This window comes from Mustelus asterias, unplaced genomic scaffold (assembly GCF_964213995.1).
Source record: "Mustelus asterias unplaced genomic scaffold, sMusAst1.hap1.1 HAP1_SCAFFOLD_811, whole genome shotgun sequence".
Classification (NCBI taxonomy): Eukaryota; Metazoa; Chordata; class Chondrichthyes; order Carcharhiniformes; family Triakidae; genus Mustelus; species Mustelus asterias.
In genome coordinates, this window is record NW_027590758.1 from 135,477 (window position 1) to 154,011 (window position 18,535).

The 18,535-nt window shown below is 43.3% G+C and overlaps 1 non-coding gene across 1 annotated transcript; it reads right to left on the reverse strand.

The window, feature by feature from the left end:
* Positions 1-14,002: 14,002 nt before the first annotated feature.
* Positions 14,003-14,075, reverse strand: trnar-acg (transfer RNA arginine (anticodon ACG)). Its single transcript has one exon. It is a non-coding gene; the product is annotated as a tRNA-Arg (tRNA).
* Positions 14,076-18,535: the final 4,460 nt, after the last annotated feature.

The following is an 18,535-nucleotide window of genomic DNA, read 5'->3' on the forward strand; positions in this document are numbered from 1 at the left end:
CACCTTAAACCTATGCCCTCTACTTTTAGACTCCCCTACGTTTGGGAAAAGATACTGACGATCTACCTTGTCTTTGCCCCTCATTATTTTATAGACCTCTATAAGGTCACCCCTCAGCCTCCTACGCTCCAGAGAAAAAAGTCCCAGTCTATTCAGCCTCTCCTTATAACTCAATTCATCAAGTCCCGGTAGCATCCTAGTAAAAATAATCACTGAACATCACCCCAGGGATCCTCTCTCCCGGCTCCATTCCCTCTGATGCCAAGCCCCGAAATCACTGAACACCACCCCAGGGATCCTCTCTCTGCTGCATTCCCTCTGATACCCTCTGATACGATCTGATACCATCCCCCGGATCTCCCTGAATATCACCTGTTCCATTCCCTCTGACTCCATCCCCCTGAACTCACTGAGCATCACCCGAGGGATCCTCTCTCCCTGCTCCACTCCCTCTGACTCCATCCCCCTGAACTCACTGAACATCACCCGAGGGATTCTCTCTGCCTGCTTCATTTCCTTTGCTGCCATAACCCTGAACCCACTACATATCACCCCAGGGATCTACCAGTGCCATTCCAAACTTTCATGCCCTGACCTTTCTGTCCACCTCCGTCTCATCATGTTCTTCTACAGGCTGTGCATGATATTAACATTTCCTGAGGATTCTGGTCTAGTTCTTTGTATGTTCCAACATTCCTGAAGCTGAGAAGTTTTCATTCTAAAGTTCTGGATTTCAGCTCCGAGATTTGATTTGCTTACGTGTCATATCAACTTCAGGTAGAGAAGAATGAACGGCTTGCATGCGAGTTCAGAAGCACTTCTCTGAATGTGTACAGTTGAAAATTAAGTTCCTTTCTGCTCGAATCTCTAATACTCACCATGTGCACCGCCCCACGCAGTCAAGGGCCGACCCTTCCTCACTCTCTTCCTTTTACCTTCAGTCGGTATGATTCCCCATCTCGATGTACTTTCCCCAGGATCGGGAGGTCTCACGTTGGTCAGGGCGACCGTTTGTTACTCACGCATGCGGTACTGAATCTGAGAATGAGTGATTGGATAATGTAGAGGGAGATTTGTACTGCATCACACCTATGCCATACCTGTCCTATAATGTGACACCAGATTGTAGAGGGAGGTTTTAATTCTATCTGTGCTTAACCTATTGGACGTAATGACATGCTTTGCTGATAACCAAGATATATACACACACACACATGCGCATGCGCGCACACACGCATACATTTTTGTTGTTATGAGTCTTTGCTGGTTAGGGCGATGACAAGATTCTATTCACAACAAATTATTAATACAACCTTACGAAAGATGGAATTATCAATAGGAATAAAATTTAACAATTTGGTTAAAGTACCCCAAGTGGTCTCGGAGTATGATTCCTGATGTTGGTATTTGAGATCAAATGTGCATGAAATGCTGAGTTCAAATCCTGGACGAGCTCTGTGATGTTGTTTCCTATTGCCCAATTCGCAGGTTCTGTTCATTTCTTCCCGCTACAGACGGGGGGATTGGTTCACATGGGGCTTGGTTTGAGAATCTGAGTACAAACTGCAGGGAATCGATCATCACAACACGCTCACTCGAAAAACAGCTTTCAAAAGGGTTGACTTGGAAGGGGACATTCATTTTATCATCATTCACCTGTTCAAGAGACCCCACAATTGCCCGTTCAGGCAGTTGAGGCAGTTGGCTGGATGTTTCTGTTTATTCATTGACGAGATGTGGGTGTCTCTGGCTCGGCCGGCATTTATTACCCATCAGTAATTCCCTTGAGAAGGTGGCGGTGAGCTTCCTTCTTGAACTGCTGCAGTCTATTGGTATAGATACATCCATAGTGCTGTTAGTGGCGGGGGGAGCGGTTATTCCAGGACCTTCTCCCAATGACGATGAAGGTTCAGCGATACATTACCAAGTCAACATTGTGATCGGCTTGGAGGGGATTCTCCTCGTGATAACGGTCTTGGGTTTGCAAAGTGCTGTCTAAGGTGTATTTGGTGAGTTCCTGCACCGATCAGGCAAGTGGGGTGTATTCACTCACATTCCCGAGTTGTGCCTTGTAGATGGTGGACATGTTTTGGGGAGTCAGGTGAGTTACTCGCCGCAGGATTCCCAGCCTCTGACCTGTTCTTGTGACCACTGCACGAATTGATAAAATGTGTGTTGAGTCAAAATAGGAGCATCACTTTTCCTGCTCAGTGTGCAGTGGATACTCAGCACTTCTATTTCATTTTTTTCTGAATGCATATTGAGGCATATGTAAGAGCTAATGTCATATGCATGCACAGTATTACATTCAAGTAATATTCGAGTGTTGATTCTCTGAGGGGAATGGTTACTGGTTTGGCAGTCTTATAGTCTTTGGACAGCAGTTTGAATTCCACCACGGCGGGTTAACTCAGCAACTCAATTCAAGGGCAATTCGAGGTGATTGTAAATGAAGGAAGACAATCTCAATGATGGACCTTTTCCTCACAAGTAAACGCAAAACTTTGACAAAGTTTCTACCTGAAACTTTCGAAACGTCGGGCCAATATGCAACAACTGTCATGTTTTCACATGTGGGCCAGTGGCGCAATGGATAATGAGTCTGACTACGGATCAGAAGATTCCAAGTTCGACTCCTGCTTGGCTCGGTGCAAACGTTTAAATAATGAGTACAGAGCAAAGATAAAATTGCTGTAAAACCGAGATTTGAGTAATGTTCAGCAACTAACTAAAATCGTATAAATGACCCACACTATACATGAGAATGCTTAATTAATGTTTCGGCCCAGTTTCAAACCGGGGACTTTTCGTGTGTTGTGCGAACGTGAGAATCACCACACTTATCTTCTAAACAAAATCAAGTACCTTTAAAAGGAACAGATTTAAGAATGATCTACCTGTTATAGTCGATGCCTCTTTATTCTGTCTGTGAAACATTCTGGCGCCTAAATCTCGTTCATCTATCGGAAGTCCAGCAGGTCCGCACTGATTCTCGATTTCCTCATCGGTCTGAATGGTTTTTACTACTTCTTTATTGCGAAGAGAAATTCTAAAAAGATGCGTGTGGGAAATGTGCACCATTTACGATTTCAATTATGTCTGTCTTTTTGAGCACACAATACTATTAGACATGTTTCAGATGGTGATTAACTATGTTGGTCTTCAACTATAAACACATTAAATTCTTTTGGGGACTGAACGAGTTGCGAATACGTGTAAAAACAAGTCATTTATTTCCAGCCATTGCTTCCCAAAATACGGCATTTCTGATTCTCCTAAATTGATTTGAGGCCGATGGCAAAGGCAACATAACATTGGATTCGCATGAGGTTGAGCAATGAACATACACCATGCAGACTTTTCTCACGCTTCATGAGAAAGATCCAACAGTGTTTCTGCCCGGTTTCGGGCCGGGGATCTTTCGTGTCTAAGGCGAACGTGATAACCACTACACTACGGAAACAGCTAACAGCAAGCTACAGCAGATATAAATCGGCCTGTTTGCGATGTTCAACTTCGCTGTGTTGCTGCAGGTTCCAATGGTTAGACTGAGAGTCCATGTCACTTTATTCAGGAAGATAACCGTGACTTTAAATCTGAATGCTCAACTTATCTTGAACTTCAAAATTTAAAAGGGCTCGCCTCGCAAATATCTAAGGGAGCAATGATTTCTGCCCATTCATTAATGCATAATTCTCATCTTCCTTCCAATAATTTCAAACAATTGTACTCAGTAATAAAAGCAAATTGCTGCGGATGCTAGAATCGGAAACCAAAACAGAAAATGCTGGAAAATCTTACAAGGCCTGGCAGCTTCAGTCAGGAGAGAAAAGAGCTGATGTTTCGAGTCCAGATGACACTTTATCAAAGCTCATTGTACAATTGTACTCAGTATTTGTTTCAATATTTAATATCAATGCATAATTTAACACATATGTCTTCATTATGAATTGAATATCTCTGAAACTGAACATCACTGAATTGCAAACATAACTGACCAACAGAATGAAGCGAATCACCGGGTAATACAGATCGCAAATTTGAGATTGACTATGGTCAGCTTTTAAACAAAGTCAACTCCATTTAAATGGAGGAGAATCAAAAATTATCTGTTCGTGACACTTGAGCCTTTTTTATTATGGGTGTGAAACATTCAGGCGCATAAATTCCGGCCCTTTACAGGAAAGTCCAGTAGATCCGCGCTGAGTCTCGGTTCCCTCATCTGTCTGAGTGGCTTTTCCTGTTTCTTAGTGACGAAAAACCATTAAAAAAAAGATTCTTCTGTGAAATGTGCGCCATTTCCTCTAGTTCACTTACAGTAACACTTGTATCTGTCTTTTTGAACACACACTACTATCAGATATTTCAAATGGTGATTAACCATATTAATCTGCATCTATAAGCCCATTAAATTCTGTTGTAGACTGAACGGGATGCGAATAAGTGCTCGGTGTCAAAATCGAACTTTCCTGTCAGTGCGTCAGAAAAAGTCGTTTCTTATTTCACAGAAAACACTTGAGAGTGATGCCAGAGCAGTGATAACATGTCTTGAACATCGGGTTTCGGATAATGTTGAGCAATTAACTGAAATCAAGCAATTTTCCCTTACCTGACCTGAGAAAGCTGAATGAATGTTTCTGTGCGGTTTCGAAGCGGGGACTGTTTGCGTGTTACAGGAACGTGATAACCACGATACTACAGAAACAGCTTAAAACACGTTAGAGTAAATCTGCCTGTCTGCAATGTTCAACTACGCTGTGATGCTGCAGGTTCCGATGGTGAGACTGAGAGCCCATGTCACTTAATTCAGGAAGATAACCGTTACTTTCAATCTAATTGCTCAGCTTATCTTAAACATCAAAATTTAAAAGGGTTCGTCCCGCAAATATCTAAGGGAGCAATGATTTCTGCCCATTCATTAATGCATTATTCTAATCTTCCTTCGAATAATCTGAACCATTTGTACTCAGTAATAAAAGCAAATTACTGCGGATGCTGGAATCGGAAACCAAAAGAGAAAATGCAGGAAAATCTCACAAGGTCTGGCAGTAAGGATAGAAATTAGCTGACATTTCGAGTCCAGATGAGACATTGTCAAAGCTCATTGTACAATTGTACTCAGTATTTGTTTCAATATTTAATATCAATGTATTATTTAACACACATGTCTTCATTATGAATAGAATATCTCTGAAATTGAATATCACTGAATTGCAAACATAACTGCCCAACAGAAGGAATCGGTTCACTGGGTAATACAGATCACAATTTTTTTGATTGACCATAGTCAGCTTTTAAACAAAGTCAACTACATTTAAATGGAAGGGATTGAAAAGATATCTGTTAGTTACGCTTGAGCTTTTTTATTATGGGCGTGAAATATTCAGGCGCATAATTTCCGGCCATCTTTTGGAAAGTCCAGTAGATCCGGACTGAGTCTCCATTCCCTCATCTGTCTGAGTGTTGTTTCCTATTTCTTTGTTATGAAGAACGATTTTAAAAAAGATTCTTCAGGGAAATATGCTCCATTTCCTCTCGTTCACTTGCAGTATCACTTGTGTCTATCCTTTTGAGCACACCCTACTATTGGACATGATTCAGATGGTGATTAACGATGTTAGTCTGCACCTATAAACCCATTAATTTCTGTTGTAGACTGAACATGGTGCTATTATGTGCATTGCGTCAAAATCGAAACGTTTCTTTCCTGTCAATGCGTCAAAAATAAATCGGCATTTCTTATTTTACAGAAAACATTTAAAGCCGAGGTCAGAGCAATGATAATATGGTTGTAAGGTCGAGATTCGGATAATGTTCAGCAACGTACTGAAATCATACCGAATCCCCCCACCCGACATGAGAAAGCTTAATGAACGTTTCAGCCCGGTTTCGAGCCAGAAACTTTGCGTGTGTTCAGCGAATGTGATAACCACTACACTACAGAAACAAGAGACAGTACCACGCCTCCAATTCGCCTGACTACAATGTTCAACTCCACTGTTTTGCTGCAGGTTCTCATGGTTAGATTGAGAGCCCATGTTACTTAATACAAGAACAACTCCGTTACTATCCACCTGATTTCTCAACTCATCTTGAACTTCAAAATTCAAAAGCGTTCTTCTGGGAAATGTCTATGGGAGCAATGATTCCTGCTAAATCATTAATGCATCATAATCATCTTCCGTCGAATAATTTCAACCAGTTATATCCAGTATTTGTCGTTATTCAACATTTTATATCAAACATAACTGACCAACAAAAGGAATCGAGTCACCGGTTAATAGATGCAACTAACATTCAGGCGCTTAAAAAATTCTGTCCATCTATAGGAAAGTCCAATAAATCCGCACTAAGTTTCGATTTTCTCATTTGTCTGAGTGTCTTTTTTCTATTTCTTTATTATGAAGAACGATCTTTAAAAAAGAAGGCTCCTTCATTTCACTTACAGCATCACTTGTGTCTGTCTTTTTGAGCACGCACCACTATTAGACATGTTTCAGATGGTGATTAACTATGTTAGTCTGCATCTATTAAACCAACTAAATTCTGTTGTAAACTGAAGCAAATGCTAATATGTGCACGGTGTCAAAATAGGAACGTTTCTTTCCTGACATTGCGTCATAAAATTCAGCATTTCTGATTTTAGAGAAAGCATTTGAGGCCGAGGTCAGAGCAAAGATAATATGGCTGTAACATCGAGATTCGGATAATATTCAGCAAGAAACTGAAATCATACAGACTTACCTCACCCTACATGAGAAAGTTTAATGAATGTTTCTGCCTAATTTCAAACCGGGATCTTTTTTGCGTTGGAGGCGAACGTGATAACAACTACACTACTGATACCGCAGGCTGCCGGTGTGTTGAAAAATGTCTGTTTGGATTTTCTGGCCGAGTCAGTGTTTTAGAGCAGGGGAAGAACCCCTGGAAATTAATTCACTTAATTCAGGATGTGAAAGAGAGTTTCACAAACTCGACCAATATACGATGCCACCACCGGGTGGCGTGACTTTCATTACGAAGTTTTCAAGTTGGCGCCTGAGAATCAATAAATGTCTTTTCTATTTGTCTCATTCAGTGAATTCATAGTGAGCAGAGACCATGAGGATGCCACAGTAACTATGAAGCAGACAGATGAAGTCAGCAATACCCATTGAAGGTCACTTGTGTTCCCTGCTGTTGCATTGGCTGGAAATAGATATTGTTCAGCTAACATAAGGAGAGATGGAATTAGGCGCTTTGGAATCACAGAAAAATAGGCAGAGGAATCGACAGAAATGCAAGGACAATGACAAGTCAGTGAGAGAGTTCAGCGGAGACACAGTGAGAAAAATAAATAGACAAAGGGAGAAGCAATGGCTGAGATGGCAGCAGAAATTCAAGGAATATATGAAGTCAACAATATAAAGTACAATCTGATATGGGAAAGGTTTATCCTGAAACATCTACTCGATTGAACTGTGATTGTAGAGCATCAGGCCACTGGTTCATTTAAATAAGTTTAAATTTGGGGCACAGGTCAGGGCACAGTGGTTATGTAGAGAGTGGTCATCATTAACAATGGAATTTGATCAATGTAAAAGAGTCCAAAACAAACATAGTGATCCCCTAACAAGTAAGGCAAATTATAAGGATGTTTGCAGATTTCTGAATTGGTGACTTATGATGAGAATAATGAAAGTCCTCATTCCCCAGTGCCATGCGACTTCTTGATTGATTAGTTGCAGTGGTCATGAATACGTGATGCATGAGCTCCCTCTGTTGGTGCTGAGTGGTAAATGGCCTTCTTTCTGGAGATTCAATGTATTCATTATATTTTCAAAATATGTTTCTGCCAAATCTTTCCTGATTTGTATTATTGTTACTGTGATGCAACCTGTAGATTTTATGACTCCTGTGAAATTGAATGCGAGTTGTTTTCTACACAGATAGCTTTGAAATTTGCTGTTGAGTGCAATGACGGTGGGTTCAATGCCTGTAACGTTTTGAGAACTGTCCCCAATTAACAAAGAAGGCTTTTATTCCCAACCGTTGTCGCAGCCAATTGAAACATTCCCACGACCAGGACATTAATTGTGTTGCAGCTTGAGGTATTTCCATTCACTGGTATCCAGCTCACCACCGACTGGTGGAGCCAGACCAGAAAAGTGGCATGATTGTCTTTTGGAAGAATGAGTCGAGTATGGTTCTGTGCTGGATCTGCCTGACAGATTGAATTCTGCAGTTTGTTTTCTCCATTGCGGCTGGAAAGAGTTAGGTGTCAATTGCATCTGCGGTTAACTTGGTTTCCTCTGTTTGTGTTTGAGCGGCCGAAAACTCACTTAACATCTGGCCATGAGTCTCAGCAATCCTTAGTCGCCACGGGCTCACATCTCCAGTGTTAAGCAGGTTTCTGAATGAGAGTGAGCCTTCTTTCTATCTCTGTGAGTCTGGACGCGCAATGATAAACGGCAGCATCAGTCAGGCTCAGATCAAATATACTTAAACTCATGAATTTGTACGAGGTCTGGAGGTAGACGTAGAGTCATGAAGTCATAGAGTTAACAGCATGGATCCAGGCCCTTCGGCCCAACTTGTCCATGCCGCCCTTTTTTAAAAAAATCTAAAGCTAGTCCCAATCGCCCGCATTTGACCCATATCCCTCTATACCCATCTTACCCATGTAACTGTCGAAATGCTTTTTAAAAGACAAAATTGTACCCGCTTCTACCACTACCTCTGGCAGCTTGTTCCAGACACTCACCATCCTCTGTGTGAAAAAAACTGCCCCTCTGGACACTTTTGCATCTCTCCCCTCTCACCTTAAACCTATGCCCTCTAGTTTTAGACTCCCCTACCTTTGGGAAAATATATTGACTGTTTAGATGATCCATGCCCCTCATTATTTTATTGACCTCTATAAGATCACCCCTCAACCTTCTACGCTCCGGAGCAAGATTTCCCAGTCTATCCAGCCTCTCCTTATAACTCAAACCATCAAGTCTCGGTAGCATCCTAGTAAATCTTTCCTGCACTCTTTCTAGTTTAATAATGTCCTTTCTATAATAGGGTGAACAGAACTGTACACAGTATTCCAAGTGTAGCCTTACCAATGTCTTGTACAACTTCAACAAGACGTCCCAACCCCTGTATTCAATGTTCTGAGCAATGAAACCAAGCACGCTGAATGTCTCCTTCACCACTCTGTCCACCTGTGGCTCCACTTTCAAGGAGCTATGAACCTGTACCTCTAGATCTCTTTGCTCTGTAACTCTTCTCAATGACCTACCATTAACTGAGTAAGTCCTGCCCTAGTTCAATTTACCAAAATGCATAACCTCGCATTTATCTAAATTAAACTCCATCTGCCATTCGTGAGCCCGCTGGCCCAATTTATCAAGATCCCGTTGCAATCCGAGATAACCTTCTTCACTGTCCACTATGCCACCAATCTTCGTGTCAACTGGAAACTTCCTAAACATGCCTCCTTTTTTCTCACCCAAATCATTAATATAAATGACAAATAACAGTGGACCCAGCACTGATGCCTGAGGCACAACGCTGGTAACAGGCCCCCAGTTTAAAAAACAACCCTCTACAACGCCCTGTGGCTTCTGTCATCAAGCCAATTTTGTATCCATTTTTAGCTACCTCCGACAGAGCGATATTAGCTACATAGAAGCGACTTTTAAAAACATCTGCTTTGTTTTCATAACTATCAGTATCTTTCCGCACTATAAACACGGGCTGCGTGTCTGGATGTTGTCGGTACCAGTGCAGCCGATAGTCGCTCTCTGCTCCTTAAAAGTGGAGTCACAGGTGGACAGAGTGGTGAAGAAGACATTCAGCGTGCTTGGTTTCATTGCTCCAGGTTAAAGTCACGATCTCGCCTTCTCTCTTAACATCTGATGTGAGCGGCTGGGTGACAGAATCTCCATGTCTCAAATATGGAAATAACAACACAGAAAATGGTCAGAAGGGCGTATGATTAATTTGTGGTCTGGAACCAAGCTTGGGAAACGTGTGAAACAGTGCAATGTTTTTTGCACGTAATTACCTGTCAGGAATGATCCCCACAGCAGCTGCATTGCCGCTGTCGCTCTGTAAAAGGGGAGCTGCGTGTTTGATTTTATCCGGTCTAATCCCAGCCTTCAATAATCAGCTTCCTTTTTTCGTATGTTCTCAGCTCCCTCCCTTCTGTCTCCAGTGGTGCTGTGTGACGCCCAGGTGGTGAGATAGCAGACAGTAACCAGACGCACCGTGAGCTGGATTAATATAATCAGCCTTACAGAGAGAACGTACACATTTAGCGATTGACTTGGGGAAGAATGTAGAAAAATGGGGTACAGGAACATGGGAACAGCAGTAGGCCATTCTGTCCTTCGATTCTGCTTCGTCATTCAGTTAGATCAGGGCTGATCAGCCTGAACGCAACTTTCCCGCGCTATCTGCATCGCGCTTAATGCCATTAGGCTCCCAAAAGCTGTTGATTTTTTTGAACATGCTCAATAATTGACATTCCACAAAAAAACCCTGACTTTCTTACTGTGACCCGGAAGCTAATGGAGGCTAAATAGTTCTGTCCTTGTTTTTTTTTTCTCAATACGTCCATTAGCCTTATTATCAGGACAGTTTTAACAGTGATTCCCGTGAATTGTTTCTGTGTGTGGGACATGGATACCACTAGTTGTCCATCGGTAGTTGAGATCAACCACATTGTTTTGGTTTTGGAGTCACGTGTAGGCCAGACCAGGTAAGGACGGCAGATTTCATTCCCCAAAGTACATTAGTGAACAAAATGGGTTTTTCCGACAATCGACAATGGCTTCATGGTCGTCAATAGATTCTTAGTTGTCGATATTGTTTTAGTTGAATCGGGTCCGCACAACATTCGCTGAGTTTCTGGATTAATAGTCTCAGGATAATACCCCTCGGCCATCGCCTCTCCTGTTGTGAGTATCAGCAATACCGAAAATGTATAGAAGCACCACAGAGTGAATCATGCTCTATTTATAGCCCAATAGTATTACCATTCTCTGGGCCGTTCATCTTGTCACTCTGGGGCAATGTTTTTTTTTTCATACCAGGCTCCCTCTGGTTTCTGTCATTGCGTCTCTCAGTCCACAGTAATACACCGCGCTGTCCGACAGCCGCAGCTCACACATGCTGAAGTTCCCCTCGCTTTTCGACCTCTCGATATATGCAGAAAATAGTGTTCCCACACCCTTTGCACTGGGAATATCTCCATAATAAGAGATATAGATCAAGAAGATGGGGGCTTTCTCCGTTCTTTTTGCTGGGAACCTTCTCCCGGTCCTGGCGGTACAATTGAATGTAATATGCACCAGCTGCTGTGCAGTTAACCTATTGGTCACCGGGCCATTGAGTTTAAAAATTGGCGAGTCATATTGCAGCTTTACAGCACGTTAGTTAGGCCGCACTTGGAATATAATTTTCAATTTTGGTCGCCACACTACCAGAACGATGTTGAGGCTTTGGAGAGGGTGCAGAAAAGATTTACCAGGATGTTGCCTGGCATGGAGAGCATCAGAATCATAGAAACCCTGCAGTACAGAAGGAGGCCATTCGGCTCATCGAGTCTGCACTGGCCACAATCCCACCCAGACCCTACCCCCACATGTACACGTTAATCCCTCAAACCTACGCATCTCAGAACTCTAAGGGGCAATTTTAGCATGACTAATAAACCTAACCCGCACATTTTTGGACTGTGGGAGGAAATCCGAGCACCTGGAGGAAACGCACGCTGACACGAGGAGAATGTGCTTACGCCACAGACCGTGACCAAAGCCGGGAATCAAACCCAGGTCCCTGGAGCTGTGAAGAAGCAGTGCTAACCACTGTGCTACCATGTCGCCCATTAGCTAAGAAGAGAGGTTGGAGAAACTTGGTTTGTTCTCACTTGAACGACGGAGGTTGAGGGACGACCTGATACAAGTCTACAAGATTCTGAGGGGCATGGCTAGAGTGGATAGTCAGAAGGTTTTTCCCAGGGTGGAAGAGTCAATTACTAAGGGGCATAGGTTTAAGGTGCGAGGGGCAAGGTTTAAAGGAGATTAATGAGGTAAGTGTTTTACACCGAGTGTGATGGGTGCCTGGAACACGCTGCCGGGGGAGGTAGTGGAAACAGATACGATAGTGACATTTAAGGTGCGTCCGGACAAATATATGAGTAAGATGGGAATAGAGGGATTTCGTCCCCGGAAGGATAGCGGGTTTTAGTTCAGTCGGGCAACATGATCGGTGCAGGCTTGGAGGGCCTAAGAGCCTGTAACTTTCTTTGTTCTTTGTTCTTTGAGTCCCATTCAAACTTCATCGCTGTAACCGGCTCCTTTGATATTGAGTCTCCAGTAGTGACACCGGCAGAAATTTAGAAATATCGAAAGTTAAGGTGTTATTATCATTCTATTGTAACTCATAACATCAGAACACGGATCACATTATCATCTACAGCAAAGCGGACCTAAATTACTGTCGACATCGCTTGCAAGAAGAAGTTTATGTCCCTTGTAGACTTACCAGGCAAAAGAGCTGGAACAGTGAGAAACGAATACAAAATGATACCCAACATGTTTGCAGCGAGTTTATTGCGGAATTAAACAGAATGGGTTCAATCTGTAATTGTTTGGGTGAAGATATTTACATGTATTTCCGGTCTCTCCAGCGATTGGTTAATTCCCAAACGAATCAACTGGTGACGTCCAATCATGTCCCTGATTCTCCAATTCATCCAATCAGCTCACAGACCCTTTGTTCTCCAGTTTATTACGTCAGAGCAGGGCCAGTGAATCAATGAAGTTGTTTTCCCCACAGAGGGACCGAAACGAGGATTCACCGCAATGCTGGCCCTTTAGCCAAGACAGCTTCTGAGGTGGTGACAATGAGGTAAATGGTTAATGTTGTCCTTGTAACAATGTCGGGAGTTCCCATTCAACAGTCTGAATATTTTGCATATCCTTTTTCACGTTATATGAAATTGAAAATAACTACAACGAAGAACGAATGTTCCAAAATACCCTTTTTGATTTTGATGCCCTTGCATTTAATATCAGCGGGGTTCTTGTCAAACATTTTGGAGGGCCGAAGGGCCTGTTTCCTGTGCTGTACTGTTCTCAACAGCGGATGGGGGCGGTGGCCGGGGAAGGGGTGTGCTTCCACAGGTTGATCTTCAGATTCAATGTTACCGAGGAGATCCATCTACCTGCCTAAAGAATGTTCCTGGAGACCCATCTTCTTTCTCAGGAGGTCCATGTCCACCTCAGAATTTCTATTACCTAAATTGACCTCATCCAAAACTCTCGGAGGCAATGAGTTCCAGGTCCTGAGCACTCGCTGTGGAAAAAATGTTGCTTCCAAATCTTCTTCGCCCCCGCCTTGCCCAATATCTTAAAATTTGCCCCTCCCCCTCTAAACTTGCCCTAATCTCGTCCACCTCGATTAAATCGCTCCTCAATCTCCTTTGCTCCAATGGACAACAATCCCAGCATCACAAACCAGAAACTTCTGGCTAATTTGAACTTTTCAAAACTAAACTTACTCCAAAGAAATTCCTCCATCTGATTTAACTGAAATTTGTCAACTTTTAAAAAACATTTCTGTGTATTTTGCTTCTTAAAATTAAACATGTTTAATCAGAGTTCATCAACGTTTTAGAAAATGTTTTCACTATTTTGAAAAATGTAATGTTTCCACGTATTTTTCGAGAAGTTTCCAACTTTTTAAAAGGTAGCTTAAACTTGCGAACATATTTTCCCCGAATACTTTAACGAGAATTCGTCATTTAAAGAAACTATTTTTTTAAAAAAAACTTAATTGAACTTTATCAGTATTTTTTTCTTAAAATAGTCAACATTTTTTTGAACAATAATTGGCTAAGATAAATTTCATCACAGAAGCTGACTGCATTTGGTCAACATTTCTCTGAATTGGTCCAAAATTTGTCAACACACATTTTTCACCCACACGAATATGGAGTTTGTGAACTACTGTTAAATTATTACACCGAGCCAGCCAGGAGTCGAACCTGGAATCTTCTGATTCGTAGTCAGACGCGTTATCCATTGCGCCACTGGCCCACAGCAAAGCCGCATGCAGCAATGTTTACATATCGGTCCGAGGCTTCAAAATCGGCAGAAACATGGTCAAAACATTTTAGTGAGGAAATGTTGCATAATTAAAATTTTCTCTACTCACTTACAGTAATTCTACTTTGCCTTGAATTGAGTTAACCTGCTGTGTTGGAATTCGAACCCTGGTTCCCAAAGCTTCAGCCTGCTTCTCTGCTTTATCAATCCAGCGTCAACAACATGACTCGAAACCGTACCCCTCCCGCCAGTGAATCCACGATTGAATATTACCTGAATGTAGTATCTTACAATCATATGGCATTGGCCCTTACTTGAGCCTCAAAATACATTCAGGAAAAGACAAAAGTGCGGAAAATTCACGACAAACTGAGCAGGAAAGAAGACACACCTATTCTGACTCAGCACGCATGTTATCAGTTTATTCAGTGGCTAAAAGAGCAGGGCAGAGGATGGGAATCCTGTGGGAGTAACTCACCTCCCGACTCCCACAAAACAGTCCACGATCGACGTGGCACAAGTCAGGAGTGCGATAGAATATTCTCCACTTGTCTGCATGGTGCAGGAATCCACCAAAGGCATTTTAGACAGCATCTCCCAAACCCAAGACCGCTTCCACCTGGCAGCTCCCCTGCCACCCCCCCTCCGCCCCCTCTCCCCCCTCCCCCCTCCAACGCCACACAGCCAACACCACCCTCAATTCCCTCAGCATTCTGATTTGGAAATATATCGCCGTTCCTTCACTGTCATTGGGACAAATTCGTGGAATTCCCTCCCTAACAGCACTGTAAGTGTACCTGTACAAATGGATTACAACGTTTCAAGAAGGCAGCTCACCACTACTTTCTCAAGGCTAAATACTGATGGGCAGTGCATGCTGATCTAGCCAGCGACACCCACATGAACAAAAAGAAACATCCAGGCAGCTCACTGAACCCATAATCATGGGGCCAGCTGAAGAGGTGAATGGAGATAAAATGAACGTCAAGTTACATAGCCAACCCTGTTGATCATATATTTATTTTCGAGCGAGTGTGTTGTGCTGATAGTTTCCTCACAGTTTGTGCTCAGGTTCTCAAACGAAACCCCATGTGGACCAATCCCAAAGTCGGCAATGCAAAGAAATAAACAAAATCTGCAGCTCATGAAATCTGATCAAATCTTCGTGGGAGAGGGCGGCACAGTGGCTAGTTCTGCTGGCTCACAATACCAGGGACCTGGTTTCGATTCTGGGGTTAGTCACTGTCTATGCGGATGGAGATATACAGCTTTTTAAAGTTGCAGCAGTAGCTCACCGATAGTCCCAGTAACCTAACGCGTAAGGCACTGGCTTCCTAAACCAGGGAGCATGTGTTCGAGTCACTTCTGGGATGCGGCTTATTTTAACACTTAGGTGTCCAACATTGGCAAATGCATTTCTTGCCAACTAATCCTGGCTATTTCTGGGCAGATATGTTTTGGGTGGTACATTGGTTAGCACTGCCGCCTCAAAACGCCAGGGTCCGAGGATCAAATCTGGCATCGGGTCGCTGTCTGTGTGGAGTTTGCACATTCTCCCCGTATCTGCATGGGTTTCCTCCGGGTGTTCCGGTTTCCTCCCATTGTCCAAAGATGTGCGGCTAATGTTGATTGACCGTGTTAAATTGGCCCTAGTGTCAGGGGTATTAGCAGGGTGAATGCATGCAGTTACAGGAGAGGGGCCGGTATAGGATTGTGCTCCGTACAGACTTGATGGGCCGAATTGGCCTCGTTCTGTACTGCAGGGATTCTATGATTCTAATGGAACCTTATAACATTCTGACCGGATGAAACAGGGTAGATTCAGAAAGAATGTTCTCGTTAGTGGGGAGTCCAGAACTCGGGATAATAGTTTGAGGATAACGGCTGAGATGATGAGACTTCCTTCAGCCAGAGAGTGGTGAATCTGCAGAGTTCACTCCCACAGAAAGTAGTTGAGGCCAAACACTATGATTTCAAGAGAAGTTTAATAGAGCTCTTGGGGCTAAATGGCGGATCAGGGTATTGAATTTGATTATCAGGCATGACAACAATGAATGGTAGATGATGTTCCAATGACCTACTCCTGGTTTCGATGTTTTGATGTAACAGGGATAAGAAGAAACAGTAGGGCTAGTCTCGGATTTCAACTCGGGATCTCGGTGGTTAAGGCATACCAAAATGCGATTCATACCCCTACACCAAGGAGCCTATAAGCAGCCACTGATTGAAAGAAAAGATGTTCTCTTGGCCATTCAAAACCGATCAGATAACTGCAGCGAAGGCGGAAGATGCTGCAGAAACTTAGGAATTCAGGCAGAATTTGTGGACAGGGAAACAAAGCTCATCTTTTACGTCCATGGCCTTTCATTACAACAGGAAAAGGTGAAAAATGTGGGAATTTGAAACGACTGAAACTCAGGAGGGAGGAAATGTAGCAACAGGAATAGTCTGGACGTCAGGAGAAATGAAATGATTTGATTTGGTTTTATTTATTATTGTCACATGTATTAGTATACAGTGAAAAGCATTTTTTCTTGCGCGCTATACAGGCAAAGCGTACCGTTCATAGAGAAGGAAACGGGAGAGTGCAGAATGTGGTGTTACAGTCATTGTCATGGTGTAGAGAAAGATCAACTTAATGCAAGATAATGTCCATTCAAAATTATGATGGCAGCAGGGAACAAGCTGTTCTTGAGTCGGCTAGTACGTGACTTCAGACTTCTGTATCTTTCTCTCGAAGGAAGAAGGTGGAAGAGAGAATGTCCGGGGTGCGTGCGGTCCTTGACTATCCTGGCTGCTTTGCCGAGGCAGCAGGAAGCCTCGACAGAATCAATGGATGGGAGGCTGGTTTGAGTGATGGATTGGGCTACATTCACGACCCTTTGTAGTTTATTGCGGTCTTGGGCAGAGCAGGAACCATACCAAGCTGTGATACAACTAGAAAGAGTGTTTTCTATGGTGCACCTGTAAACCTTGGTGACAGTCGGAGCTGACATGCCAAATTTCCTAAGTCTTCTGAGAAAGTAGAGGCGTTGATGGGCTTTCTTCACTATAGTGTCGGCATGGGAGGCCAGGACAGGTTGTTGGTGATCTGGAGACCTAAAAACCTGAAGCTCTCGACCCATTCCACTTCGTTCCCTTTGATGGAGACAGGGGCATGTTCTCCTCTACGCTTTCTGAAGTCAATGACAATCTCCGTTTTGTTGACATTGAGGGAGAGATGACAGAAATGAGAAATGAGAAAATACTTTGCGGTTCACGGCCTCAGGGTGAGGTACGCACTAACTCAGAAAATGAGTACACCACAGAATAAGGCCATGCTAAGGAATGGCAATATAATTCCAAGTCAGGATGGTGAGTGACTTGGAGGAGAACTTGCAGGTGGTGATGTTCCCATGTGTCTACTACCCTTTTCCTTCTGGATGGAAGTGGTCATGGGTTTCGAAGGTGCTGTCTAAGGATCTTTGGTGAATTGCTACTGTGTGTCTTTTAGATACATATCGCTGCTACTGAGCATCGGCTGTGGTGGGATTGAATGCTTGTGGATGTGGTGCCAATCAAGCGGGCTGCTTTGTCCTGGATAATGTCAATCTTCTTGTGTGTTGTGGGCGCTGCACCCATCCAGGCGAGGTGGGAATATTCCATCACGCTCCTGACTTGTGCCTTGTAGATGGTGGACAGACTCTGAGGAGTCAGGCGGTGAGTTATTCGCCGCAGTATTCCTGGCCTCTGACCTGCTCTTGTAGCCATTGTGTTTATGTGGCGAGTCCAATTGAGTATCTGGTCAATGGTAACCGTATGGATGTTAACAGTGGGGGATTCAGTGATGGAAAAACTATTGACTGTCAAGAGGTGGTGGTTAGATTTTCTCTTATTGGTGATGGACATTGTCTGGCATTTGTGTGGCGCGAATGTTACATGCCACTTGTCAGCCCAAAGTCTAATATAATGCAGCACAGACTTTCAAAATCTGAAATAAAAACAGAAAATACTGGGTTATGTCAGTATTTCTGGAAGTATCTGTGGAGCGAGAATCAGAACGAACGCTTCCCGCCCAGCTGTCACGTGGCAGGCGCAGACATGATGGGTGTCCGCGCCTGCCATGTGGGTGTCCCAGTGGGCTCTATCCGTGCTGCAAAATTCTGTGCCTTTCTGACTCTTTTTCGGAGCCAGTCAGCAGAAAGCCATCCCGCCGTTTGCACCTGAAATAAATCAAAATATCTCCTTTCGAACACAATATTTCGGTCAAAACGGGGCTCGCCCGGGATTTGAACCCGGGACTTCTCGCATGCTAATGGGGCGAGGTACCCTAAGCGAGAATCATACCCCTAGACCAACGAGCCTGCACGTTAGTAGCCAGCAAAATAAAAATTGTTTAACTTTCTACAAAGCAGTTCTGACACCTCGAGTGAAAGCCGAAATTGATTAAATAACTTACCGCATCAGCATTT